Here is a 14,866-nt window from a genome sequence, read left to right on the forward strand (position 1 = left end):
TGTTTCTCTGTGTGTGTTTCAACAAAGTCAAATATCAACTCTAGGGACAATACTAGTGTCTGAGTCATCTCCATGTACCATAACAAAATATCATAGACTGGGTGGCTTGAACAATGGAGATTTTCTCACAGTTATGGAGGGTGGAAGTCTGAGATCAGGGTGCCAGTACTATCAGGTTCTGGTGGGAGCTCTCTTCCCAGCTTATAGAGAGCGACCTTCTTGCTATGTTCTCACATGACAGAGAGGAAGAAAACAAGCTCTCTGGTTTCTCTTCTTATAAGGGCACTGATCCCACCAGACCAGGGCCCCACCCTTATAAACTCATCTCCAAATACATTGAGGGCTAGGCTTTTAACATTCAGTCCATAACAATAAATAAAGGACTACAACATTTATTTTATTCAGTAACATTTTGCTTTATGAGTGACATGAAATTGGTGATGTAATTTGTTTAGTTATATAATACCACGACAAAGATTAAGGACTGAACCAGAGCAAATACTTTACAGTCCTGCTTCAATTAATCAGAACTGAGTTCTCTAGGATTATAAAAGGAAAGTTGTAGTTCTAAAAAAGATCCAACCTTCCCTCACATATGAGTGGAATGTGGGGTGCTGTGCTAATCCCCCTGCAGTTGGGAGCTTCATGATTGATCAGGTCATGACTTTGGCTTGTGGAAGATAGATTTTTGAGAGCATTCTGGGGGCAGCAGCCATTCAGATACTCCCGCTCCAACGGGACACAGTCTCCAACAGTCAAGAGGCAGAATCCAGGCCAGTATAAGGCAATAAAATAAACAATGAGGGTTCCAGGCCACAGCAAGAAGATTCCAAGTGGATGTTTAAAAGCAGAACTGGAAAGATTCTTATGGAGCTATTAAGGGTGCTGAGATGGCTTGGGATATGTGCATGTGTGTGTGTGTGTGTGTGTGTGTGTGTGTATGTATGTATATGGTATAAATATATGGGATATATATATGAGATATGTGTGTGTCTATCTATCTATCTATCTATCTATCTAACTATATGGTATAAATAAGCAATATTCCTACTCTTCTTTTCTTACAACTCTTAAAATTATCCATGAGATAAAGTACAGTCTAAAGGAAGGGATCATCTAGTACACTGGGAACTAGTAACACTTTTCTTGCCAAGGTTGAAAAGAATGATAATGACTGTAATGACTTATAAGAAAATTAAATCTAAGAGCACAGCCTCCAAGAAGAAACCATGATACAGGGTTTATGTACACAGCTGTGCTATCAAAAGAATTCGATGTGCTGTGCCCTGATGCTTTTCCTCTGAAGAGTTCAAAAATATGTGGAGAATACCCTACTCCTTCATATAACCCTGAGCAACCTGCTCTAGCCCGTTTAATTGGTATGCTGTGATCATACCCCTCTTGATGACACCCCTAGGGTATAATAGGAGGCAGGTTTCACCTTAGCACCTTTCATCATACAGGAAGTAAACTGCTTTATGGATAAAAATAGCTCGGCATAGACTCACTATTGACACCAGCCATCCCTGGTGACTTCAGGGCTCATCAGCAATGCACAACTGTTTTAAAATAAAGCCAAGAGTCGCATATATAATTGAAATTGCAGGGATAATGAGAAGGAAACAGCAAGAGGTCACAATGCTTTGAGGGCTGAGCTATAGATTAGAAAAAATTAGGGCCCTAAAAGAAACCCTATTGAAGGGGTTTAGGGATAGAGCTATTTTTAAAGCAGTGATAACAGAACAATGGTGTCACCTCACATAACACTCCAGTAACTAAGATAATTCACTTGACTGCAAGACTAATGAAACACAGGGTGTGAAATGGAGAGCTATTTTTCAAGGTTATTCAAGTTAAAGTTTCGAGCAACTGAACATCCCCCATTTTCCAATGGGAGATAACCCTTAGTTTTCACTGCATTTAACTGTCTTTGCCATATTAAATGCATTAGCAGAAGGCGGATTTTAAACAGCTGTAAGTGAAAATATTTTTTAGATTCAAGAACATTGTCGTGTACAGAATTTAAATTGTTGTATGATGAAAAGTTAAAATGTGAGCAACTATAACAGCAAATCTTCAGGATAAAATGTTTATAGCCTTTACTTTTGAGGGCTTTTGCATTGAGGAAGTCTGTTTTTCATCTTCTCCAATGATACTTTAAAATGAGCCTTCAAGCACCTACAACAGTTACAAAAGCAAATTGCTTTTACTCTGACTGGGCATTTTATGTGTTTTTATTTTGCATATTAAATATGCCCTTAAAATAGTTCTACTTCAGTTCACTTGTTAGAAGTTCACAACAAGGCTTTGACTAAACTCGAGTTTCTGAGGAAATTTCTTAAATCAATGTAAAAAGTATTAATGGTGACTACAATTTTATTCTTTTTAGAAAAACATCTCAGATATAACCATAAAATAGGGGATCAAAAAAAATACAGGAAGGAGAAGGGAGAAGGTCAGGGGAGATCATGGGAGGTGAGGGGAAGCAAGAGGTGAAGAGAAAAACAGTGATTTTCATTATTATCAGATAAACTGAAGCATAAGTAGAAAAAGTCAATGACATTACGAAGTGTTTCATAAGAAAACACAGTTTTAGGTTGGAGGGTTCTAATTTCGGGAATCTTTACTATTTGGACAATCACAATTATCCTTTTAATGTTCCATCTGATTTACCAGCTTTCATGTAATAACAACCAGTTAATATCCTCTGGCAACTTTAAAACACTTGCCAACTTCTGTTGTATAATTCAAGTGAAAGAGGTGGATATACCCAAAGGCTTATCTGGGTTTTGTCTTCATTTTTCCTATTTTAAAGTTCAAAACAAGTCATTTTTTCTTTCTTCTATGCAATCAATATAAAATATGTGTCCGTAATATTAAGGAGAGCAGGACTGTGTTTGTTAGCAGGCTTAGTTCAATGAAATAGTAGGCAAGCATTTTTTCTTAATTAGTCCTCCCCTCTGAAGTTTTCTCCGCTTTAAGCAGTAAATGAAAATGTAGTGAGCCCCTCACAGTATTCTTCTTTCAAATTAAAGGAGCTGTCATGCAATAAAGCATATCCATGTTAAATATAATCACAAATCCCAAATGTAGAGCAGTCATTTGATTTTTAAGGGATTTTTTTTTCATAAGCCAGGAATGAAATTGCTTTGACAAATAATTGTTGTGTATTTACACTTTGCTCTAAATGTAAGCTTCCAAGTGGGCTTTAAAAAAAATTAATTTGCATTAAGAACCATGTTTTCACAAGATGTTTGTTTTGCTACAGAGATATGCTCTGTTCCCTTATTGCCATCCACAAGAGTAAAGAAAGGTAAGGCACCAGAGTTTGAGAAGTCAGACTGTGTTTCTGGCCTATTTGAGGAAGTTCTGGGGCTGCGCCCATCATGTCACCCAGTAAAAAAGTCAATTCCTGTTTCTCCAATATCAGATACAAAAGACTTGAACTGGAAGTCACTGAGCTAATTCAGATCCCAAAATACATTTTGCGGGACTTGTACAGAATTTTTAACTGGAGGAAATCTTTTCAAATTAGTCATCAAATAAGGGGTGATCACCTACTGTGTGCCAAGGCACTGTTCCAGGGGCTTGGGATTCATCAGTAGACAAAATGAAAAAAAAAAAAAATCCCACCTTATGAGGTAGTATACTAGGAGATGCCAGTTAAAAATCCAGACTCAAAAAATGGAACACCTGGCAAAAATACCTCTAAACTCTGCCATGGCCACCACTGGATTGAACTCAACAGCAGTCACCCATTTTAGACTAGCCACGGGCATTCCATTTGCCAGGAGTTCTGTCTAATTCACACAACGTCCAAATGCATTTAGATTCACATGTTTTACTCATTTCCATTACCTCTCAGGTTCATGTATGCATTTTAGTTTTGGACTCTTGATCTAACCCCTGCATTATTTTATTTTATCTTATTTATTTCATTTCATTTTAGGTTCTTGTTTTTTATCCAGTATAATATCATATAAAAGGTTTATACTCAATTCTAAGGCAGAATGTTCTAGATTCTTAAATTGGCTTTGGCATAAATAAGTTGAGTAAATTTGAACAAGTCACTTAACCTCTGTGTGACCCAGTTACATCGTAAATAAAAAAAGAGTTTTAACTTGGTGAATCTGAAACTGAATTCTTAGAAATCCCGTGTTTCATTTGAGCAGCTCTAATTTTGGTCTCATGTTTGGGTCTTCCTTAAGCTAGATTTTGTTTAAAGAGAGTTTATTGCTAAAGAAAAAAAAAAGTTTGGAAACCATTGGGATATATGATCTCTATGATCCCTTACAATCTTAAGCTTATATGATTTAACATTATACAAATGCAAATTTTGTTTTCTTATTTAACTTTTAATGTATAAATGTCATACTCCCTCAAGTTGCTTAAAATTCCTTAAGTTGGAATAAGGTCTTATAGACTGCTCTTCCACAGTATTCAATTAACTGCATAATAAACTAAAAATATTCACAGAAACTAGTAGACATCTGGCAAAATTATATAGGCAAGAATGGAAATAGTAAACACAGAATGAATATTTGGAGGAAGAAACGGTAGTGTATTTGGGAAGGGTCTCATAGGGAGGGTCTCTGAGTATTGGTAATATTTTGTTTCTTAAGCAAAGTGAACACAAGGAACAGTTCAAGGCATTAGTGTTCTAGATATAAATTGTGTATGTACATATATTATGACTGAAAAAAAGGAACTTTACATCTATAGTTCCTTTGATTTAAGCCCACATTTCTAGGCAAAATGTCTCACACAAAGAAAGTAAAAACAACCCAAAGTAAAGGTATTTTGTTAAAACTGTCAGGTGGTGTTTAAATTGTAAATAACATTTTAATTTAAAATATTTTATTATTTATTTACTATCAATTCTTCCAATAAGCCCAAAAAGTGAAAATGCCTGTGGTATAAAAATATCTAAAATGTAAGGTAGTCAGCAGCTGCTCTTCCAATAAGACTAAAAGATGAAAATGTTTGTTATATATAAAAAAACTAAAGTATAAAGTAATGTTATATTTTGAAAAAAATCAAGCTCTAGTTTTTAATTTTATGAAACAATAAATTCTTACTTATAATTTAATATAATTAAGTCAGAATCAAATACTGTTAACACTTAAGTTTTTAAACTCATAGAAAAATACATATTCCAAAAATGTAATAAACAGCATTTATACTGCTAAACATTTATATCAATATCCAAAGATAATCTCTCTCATTGCTACAATAATTTTTTAAAGGAAAAATAATTTTGAAGGCAAACCAGTGTATAGTTTGAAGAGGTTATTTGTCTTCCTTAAAAATCTTGAAACTTTTAAATGATCTACATTAAATTTTGAAAAATATTATCTTCAAATATATCATTTCTTAAACTACAAGCTCTGCCAGACTGCTAAGAACTCTCAAAAGACTACAATTTGCAAGTGTAGCCACTGTTTTGAAATACTAATTTTAACCTTACTTTTGAAACTACCTAATGAGAAATTGCCTAATTTTGAGACAATATTCATAAAAAATCCATATTCCACATAGTCATGAGTTAAGTATCAGCATTATGAGTAGCTATTTCAAAAGCTGGTTTCTTATGTACCCTGTGCCATTTAAAGTTTTTTCCATAAATGTTTAACCCCTACTGGTACCACCACCATATTATAGGAAATGCTAAAATCACAATCATATAGAAAAATAAGCTTAGAGATCAGTATAGATGGTCTGAACATGAATATAGTAAAGGGGTTAGGTACGGAGGATGATTAAGTTATTCACCATATCCTTTCATCTACTTTTATCTATTTTATGTTTTACTTGTAAATTATAAGCAGTTATTCAACCTAATTTTTGACCTCATAAAAAGTATAAGTAAGCTCTTCAGTATTAAATGACAATGTATGAACATTTTGTTTATAGACACGTATGTTGTTGTATTTTGACCAATCTTTATACCAATTTCTGGAATAATATATTAAGTAAAACTTTACAAGAGAATAATATATACCATACAGATTATAAAAATACAATAGCAAAAAAATGAGTAAAAGACATTCCTTCTTAGCAAGCTTCATACACACACACACACACACACACACACACACACAGACACACACACACACACACACACAGATATTTTCTTTGCTAACATACACTCAATTTTCACATAATATATCTTGCTAATGCTCAAATAGACACAAATGAAAAATTTACAAAAGTGTTTATATAGTTCTGGCAGAAAGTACGGTGCATTAGAGGAAAAATAATCATGAGATTTTTAGAAAGAGACCAAATTTTAATATAATGAGTGCTAATTCAGTTTAACTCAGTCAATATTTACCACATACAAACAATGTCCTAAGCGCTGATAATTAAACATAAGTATTTTCTAAATCAGAAGTGGGCAATGCACATTTCTCTGTATATAAATAGCCAGACATATTACTCTATCCCTGTCTTAGGAGTATCCCAAAGTACTAGTCTGAACTGCTATAAAGCATGCAACTCAAAGTAACTCATTAAATGGCCCTACAGACAAAATAATAAGCCATCCTTAATATGCACAAGAGAGGGAAATAAAAGCTTTCATTTCTTGGGGGGAAAAACACTGGAATGGCAGAAAGATAAGATTTTTGAAGAAAAAAAGAAAAAGACACTTGTCAGTCCCAAGGGACACATTTCAAGAAGCAGCATATACTGGAGAAAGTGAAAAAAGGTAAAACATGACTGATGTAAGAAAACAACTTTAAATTATAAATTGTATAGTATCTATAAACCAGGGAAATATCCAAAATTAAAAACAAGGCAAGAAAATATAACTAAAGAAATCCCATTAATTAGGAGCAATTAGAAGGACTAAGTGCAAAAAAAAAAATGTAACTGAGAGCAGATTAACCTTTTAAAATAAGAGCATTCATAGCAACATCTAGACCAAAGCAGAATTTATCTGATAAAATTTTATCTGATACAACTACATGAGAGACAAGCATGGATACTGAGCTCATTGTATGTATGTTTCTCTGGGCATTACATAAAGAGGTTAACATACAGCAATTGAGAAAAAAATAATGCACGATATTATTTCTTCAGGAGAAAAACATAAATTTACTCCTAGCTAAACACTTACTCATTGATGGTATTATGGCCAAACAAGGAACTTTTCTAATGTGGTCCATCTCTCCTACAAAATAGTCTCAGTTATTCATTCATTCATTCATTCATTTCGTTTTCTGAAATCTATGTGCCAGGCACATGCTTGAGGATAAGAAGTAAAAATAAAACAACACTCTGCTCAGGGAGCTTACAATCAAATAAGGAAGAAGATGTAAATTACTACCATCTATCAGTCTACCCAAGCTGGAAACCTGACCTCATCTCATTTCTTTCTTCCTCTTTACCCCATATTTAGTATCACTCACTTGGTTCTACTGATCCCTACCTCCTAACTCTATTTCCAGTTGTGTCCCTTTGTCTTCATCTGGCTCCTACCAGAATCTCTCAATGCATATTAAAAGCTTCTAATCTCCTATCTATTCTCTCCACCACAGGATTATCTTGTAAAACATATTTCTTTTTGTACTAACACACTGATTAGAGCCACAACATGGCCCCCACCCCAATGACCACATTATAAAATTCCAACTCTTTAACACGACTTATAAGACCTTGCTGGCCTGCTTATCTTTCTATTCCCACATGAGCTCCCTTCATCCAACTTTCCATTAAATCACCCACTTTATAACCATACTGAGCACTCTCAGTTCTCACATGGCATAATGTCCTCTCTTATCATGGAGCTTTGTAGGTGTAGAACATATTGCCTTGACTAACTCTCATGAGCTTAGAAAACACTTCTTATAAGTACCATCCCCATACTCCCTGATAGGATTACATGTCCCTCGCCTACCACCTTCTCTAGTACTGTAATTTTCTGTTTATTGTCTCTATCCCTCACTAGATAACATGTTCTTTGAGTGTTAGGAGCACTTTACATTATTTAATAATTCCATTTCTAGGGCCAAGGGTACAGTACTTGTCATATAGAAAATTCTTTTTTTTTAATAAATTTATTTATTTTATTTTATTTACTTTTGGCTGCGTTGGGTCCCTGCCGCTGCACACGGGCCTTCTCTAGTTGCAGTGAGCAGTGGCTACTCTTTGTTGCGGTGTGCGGGCTTCTCATTTCTCATTACGGTGGCCTCCCTTGTTGCAGAGCACAGGCTCTAGGCATGCGGGCTTCAGTAGCTGTGGTTCGCGGGCTCAGTAGTTGTGGCACGTGGATTCTAGAGCACAGGCTCAGTAGTTGTGGCACACGGGTTTAGGTGCTCTATGGCATGTGGGATCTTCCCGGACCAGGGCTCGAACCCGTGTCCCCTGCATTGGCAGGCGGACTCTCAACCACTGTGCCACCAGGGAAGCCCATAGAAAATTCTTAATAAATAGTTTTGAAATAGATAAGAGATCTGATAAATGAGTGAATGAATGAATGAATGAATGAAATGTCTGCAGTTTGAAATGATAATTCTACTCTAGTGGTATGCACAGAGAACGGTGTGAATAAAGGGGTAGTGTTCCTAAAACAAATTAATGGGCAGGATGGTTCTGAGAACAATATATCCAATTTTTAAATGTACATAGTCTCTGACATAGCTCTTCTACTTCTAGAATTGAGTTACTAACACAAAGAAATATAAGTTATCTGTACTGCAATATTCTTTATACTAAAGTATCCTTTGTAATAACAAATATAGGAAACAACCTAAATGCCATAGGTTGGCATTTAGTTGAATAAATGGCTGTATATCTATACCACAGAATACTATGCAAATATTAGACTGACAAAGTTCCATATGTTGAGATAAGAAATGATAAACTATATTGTTAAGTAAAAAAGGCAAGGAGGGCTTCCCTGGTGGCGCAGTGGTTGAGAATCTGCCTGCCAATGCAGGGGACACGGGTTCGAGCCCTGGTCTGGGAAGATCCCACATGCCGCGGAGCAACTAGGCCCGTGAGCCACAATTACTGAGTCTGCGCGTCTGGAGCCTGTGCTCCGCAACAAGAGAGGCCGCAATAGTGAGAGGCCCGCGCACCGCGATGAAGAGTGGCCCCCACTTGCCGCAACTGGAGAAAGCCGTCACACAGAAACGAAGACCCAACACAGCCATAAATAAATAAATAAATAAATAAATTTTAAAAAAAAGGCAAGGAGCAGAAGAATGTATACAATATGTCACCATGTGTAGGAAAGTATATACACACATGTCCATGAACACATATATATTTGGATAAGCACAGTATATTTCTGGAATGATACATTTAAAATCTAGAAACATTGATTGCCTCTGGGAGACTGAATTGAGGAACCAGAGTATCAGTGAGACTTATATATATATATATATATTTTTACTTTATGAATTCTGTACCATGTGCATGTATTAACTCATAAAATAAGAAATAAATCAATAACGAATAGCTAAACAGCTAAACAAATACAACTTAGAGGGATGTCCTCAGAGAAGGTGATGCCAGATCGGCTATTTGAATGATGCACAAGAGTTCTATTAAATTGAGAACCAAGAGAAGAGCATGCAGGGAGGAAGACTGGCCTAGATAAAGGCATGGTATATAAAAAAGAAATGATACCTGCGGGAAAACCCAGATTTTGTATAATTAGAATGAAGTATATATTGCTGGGGGTGGGGGATTAAGTTGGAAAAGAAGGGAGGTATACAGAGGAAGCAAGAGAGAGGGAGGCAGGGACTAGATTATGAAGGGCCTTTTGTGCACTGATGAGATTATTTTTAGCATGAAAGCTGGACAGAGACATTAAACCAGTTGTTTCCAACGGTGGCTGCACATGACAGTCCCCTAGGAACTTTTAAAAAATGCTCACTCCCAGGTCCCCATCTTCAGAAATTCTGTTTTAATTGATCTTGGGTGGGGCCTTGTGATTCTAATATGTAGCCAAGGTTGCAAACCACTGCATTAACAGATTTTAAATAAAGTACATGTAGAGTTTTCTATTGTAGAAAGACCGCTAACCCTGGCAGTGATTAGACTGAATTTGGGGTACACTAAAATGTACAAGATTTTTTAAGATATTATCATCATAAGAGTGAAGATCTAAAGACCTTAACTAATGACAGGTAGTGTAACCAAAAGTGGGGTCCAGCTGCTCGCCACTCAAAAGCCAATAAAGAGGCCAGGTTGGTGGAAAGGAAAGTTTGCTTTATTTTGGATGCTGGCAACCATGGGGGAGGGCAGATGCCTGTCCAAAGGCCGACTCCCCCACCCCCCAACAATCAGTGGGCAAGAGCTTTTATAGGAGGAGGGAGGGGGCTACATGCAGAAACAGCACAGTCAGCTCTGACCGTCCTCTTGATATTGGTCATCAGTGGTCTGACCTGCATCTACAGCTTGGTCATCATGTAGTTAACTTCTTCCACCTGGTGGGGGTGTCAGTCTCTACAAGACAGCTCACAGGATACGGCTCAGAGCATTATCTGTAGCCCTTAAGGAGGAACAAAAGGCCCCTGACTATGCTTACTGCCTAAACTATTATTTGGTCTCCTTTGACTGTTTTCCTTTGTTTCTGCATTTTCTCACTTCTCTGATTAAACTTATTCTTCGGCTAAAGGTTTTCCACAGACAAAAGGCAGGCTGAGGACATGGGGAGGGGGGCAAGGACCACAGGGTCCTGCTCCGTTTCAGTAGGAAGGATGGATAAGAAATGGAATATTCCGTTTTTATGGAGATGGAACACAGGAGAGGTAAGACGCCATGGTGATTACAAACACTGGTTCAGGTTCAAATTCTACTTCTGCCATTTTGTTGCTGTGTGACCTTAGACAAGTAATGTAGCTTCTGTAAGTCTCTTTTTCCACACATGTAAAATGCAAACAATCATAATAATACCTGCACCACAGAAATTCTTGACTGGCAGATCAAGTAAATAGCTGATTACAACATCAAAGACACAGCAAGCCCTCAACAACTAACAGCCGTTATGAGAAATCTGCTGTCACATTAGATGTGCGGGATGAGTGAGAGGAAAAGGTGAGGCTTGGCTTTTGGAATTTCTATGTAATCTTTTTACTGAAATAAGACATATGTAGAGAAAATTGTACAAGTCATAAGTGCACAGTTCAATGAATTTTCACTGACTTAATGCATCTATTTAACCAGCATTCAGGTCAAGAAGTGAACATTGTCAGGACCTCATGCTCTCTTCAAGGCATCACTCCTAGATTTTTTATTTGGCTCACTGAGTATCAATATTTAGAAATACCCTTCACCAATAGAAATACTCTAAGAAGAGGTGCAATAGAGATGATGATAGGTTTACTTTTAGACAAGTGGGGTCAGGGGCCTGTGGGATATTCAAATGGAAATGTCCAGAAGGTTTCGAGCAGAATACAGGGTAAGGCTATAGACACCAAGTTGATAGATTTTAGCATTTAACTAGTAACTGACATTAAAAACAGTCCTTTTTGTAATTTTTTAAAGATGTATAATTAAAATGATTAGGCACTGTATGTTGTTGGTGACACAGTTCAAAGTAAGAAAGAGAAAGAAGAGGAAGAGATCCCACTCTTTGGCCACGTTTAAAATCATGTCATATATCTCTTGTTATTTAATGTACTTATGTATTTCTGAAAACAGTCCTTACTGGAACCATGGGACTTTCCACAGAGAAACAATCAGATTTGAAACTGTTTTAAGTAAATACGTAAAATTATTATAGTATCCTATGTTATCTTGCTATAGAATGACAAATTTTGTTACTGACAAATACAGCAACATTTTGCTTTCCAACCAAATTAGGAACCCTGGATACATTTTATTTTTTCAGATAATTTCATAGAAATGAGCAGGAGGCACATAAAGTTGGGGATTCACCAATTTTGTGAGGATTTAATTGCTCACAAGAGACAGATGCTAGACGGGCCCCCTTGGCAAAGAATTTGTGATGAAAAGGTTCTAAAAAATAATTTGAAGCATCCTCAGTTGCAATAAAAGGACATGGTTAAGAAAAATGCAACATTTTACTGTTGATGTTTAATAAATATTTACTATAAGCTGTGGCTGTGTCTGTCTCATTTTTCTGATCTTAGCGTAAACACCACCTCCTCAGATACCACCTACTCTAAAGTAAATTTCAATGGTCATTCTCTACTGCCCTTTTCCTTGAGAGCACTCAACATGATTTAAAAGTATATATTTAGTTGTTTGTTAACCAGCTTATTCGCTGTCTTACCCCTAACGTATTAGCTTATGAAAGGTTCAGCCATATTCATTTGGTTCACCACCATATTCCTGCCACCTAGAAGAGGGCATGAATCATTTGCAGGGATTCTCAATCTTGACATTACTGACATTTTTGGTGAGTTACTTCTTTGTTATGATGGGCTCTCCTACATGTTGTAGCATGTTTAGCAGCATTCCTGGCCTCTGCCCATTAGATACCAGCAGCACTGCCCCCCTCTTCAGTTGTGACAACTACAAATGTCTCCAGACATTGCCATATGTCCCATGGGGGGCAAAATTGCCCCCAGTTGAGAAACACTGAATTACTGAGTAAATAAATGAACAAATGAATGAGTGAGTAAAAAAATAAATGTCTGATTGCTCAGAAAACAGAAGTAGGGGAAAAGAGCATTCTAGCCAATGAATGTACATAAGTAGACACCAAGGGGGTCAAAAGTTTATTACATTCAAGAGCTAAGAAGGAGATAGCTTGTCTAAAGCTGAGTTGAAATTGGCGAGGGAGGCAAGTGTCAGTTATATAGGTCAAGGTAAAAGATTTGGAATTTACTCTTGGTAGAATGAGAAGAGTTTTAATGAAGAGGTGAGATGATTTAATTGACCTTTTCAAAAGGTTTCTCTGAGTGCTACAATTAGGATGACAGAAGTGAGGCAAGAGTGGAGGAGGGAGACCGGTTCGGATGCTATTTTGTTACTCCAGGAAGATGATGGTGGCACACGGAAGTGGAGAGGTTGAGAGGGACCATACTAATCTGTAGGTTAGACCAAATCAATCTGCCAAGCAAAATGGATTCTATATAAATATTATGATCAGGAAAAATTTATCGGAATGGCATCTGTTATGTAGGATATATATGTGGTTATTTTACATATAGGTAAATGAAGCTAAGACACTGATTTTATGAAAGATTTTAAAAATCACTTACTCTATGCATTTCTTGATTGACTGTGATGTCCTCTAAACTTCGGAATAAAAACATTTTACTTTAAATTCATGAGCAAGTACTCTACTGAGTATTATCAGACCTTATAGTGAAAATTTCACTTAACGTTACCATCACTGGAATAATTTCTTCACTGTGATATTCTATTCATTTTTTGAAACATCTTGAGTAAATTCATTTGCAAAACCACTTCAAAATGCTTCGTTTTAGATTTTAATTTGAAAAACTGTAGTGATATTTATAGAGCTGCTGTGCCAGTGTAAGGTTTCATATGAAATTTGTTGTTTGATTTTCTGGAAACTTTTCATTTTGCTTTTGTGTCAAATCATGACTAACAAGCATTTTTACAATCAAGTTTTCTCCTTCTCTCATAATCTCCTTCCCTCCACCGCCCGCTATAAATTGTACTAAATATTGTACCTATTCTTCATGTACATACAGCTCTGCGAAGAAATGAGATATCCAGGTGTTTATTTGACTTAATCATTAATGAGGGAGAATTAATCCAAATTTGCTGTAACTTTCCTCCTTCAGAATCATCATCATTCTGGTAACGCTTTTTTAAAAAAAAATATTTGGACTGCACACACTGGTGACAATTCAGACAATGATAGCTGAACATAAGGAAACTGTTTAACATGATCACTGAGGGAATGTTTATCCTAGTAAAGAAAGTTTTCAAACAGTAAAGAAGAATCCAATTATGCAAAAATTAACATAATAATATTAAATGACAAAATATTTTTGAATACTTATTAATGCACACCCCTCAGAGATCTGAAATTTGCAACACTATGTAGCTTAATTTGAATTTTCTACTGACTTTAGAGAAATAAACCTAGGTTCATAAAAGCATTGAAACTAAAGAACTGACAAATGCCTCATTCACTCATCTTGGTCATAAATACTGTTAGGCATAAACTCAGACACCCACTGAGAGAGACTCATTGCTCACCTGTCTATATATTATACATCTCTTCACATCTTTCCTGCCTCGCTTTGGCCCAAGGTCCTCTCTATCTCATAGAATTCGATATTATCTTACTGTTAAATTTCTAAGAAAGAAAAACAGTCCTATAGTTATGAATCACCCATGATCCTTTGCAAGACTAAACATGCCAATAATTTAAAATGTAGATTTTAAACAATAACAAAGCTTTCTGTTAAGTTATAACATATTACATCTTTTATTTTATTTAATGACATAATATTACCATCAAAAACACTATTACAGCTCCCTGCATTTTAATCTCCTGCAGCAGAGCATAGCTGCACACTTTCCTTCCCATGAGAAATATCAACCAATTTCTTTCTCCTTTTTAAACCAAAATATCTGTAATCTTAGTGAACAACACTGAGATAATTTTTTAAAGTACGTTTTGCACAAAAGCTTTTAATAACCAAATTTCTAAAAGTTTGGGATGTACAATGGAAATGTTAAAAGTCTGAGAGCAAAAACAACCTTTCAGCATTTTATGAGAGAGCTTATATCTTCACGTACGTGAATTTAAAATGACTTCAAGTTCTTTCTTTCCCCTCATGAGAGTTTAGATCTAAGCAGTCTGTCTCCAGCACTAACCAGGATCACTTCACTAAGGCAAAATTTTCATCAAACACATTTGCTGTAAATCAAGATTATAATTACAAAATAATGATGCCTTGTG

General features: G+C 36.0%; 1 protein-coding gene across 6 annotated transcripts in view; it reads right to left on the bottom strand.

Moving 5' to 3' along the window:
* DMD (dystrophin) overlaps positions 1-14,866 on the bottom strand; it is a 2,476,968-nt gene that overhangs the window by 1,784,787 nt on the left and 677,315 nt on the right. The gene's annotated exons all lie outside the window — the stretch shown is intronic.

The sequence above is a fragment of the Balaenoptera ricei genome, chromosome X (genome assembly GCF_028023285.1).
Source record: "Balaenoptera ricei isolate mBalRic1 chromosome X, mBalRic1.hap2, whole genome shotgun sequence".
NCBI lineage: Eukaryota > Metazoa > Chordata > Mammalia > Artiodactyla > Balaenopteridae > Balaenoptera > Balaenoptera ricei.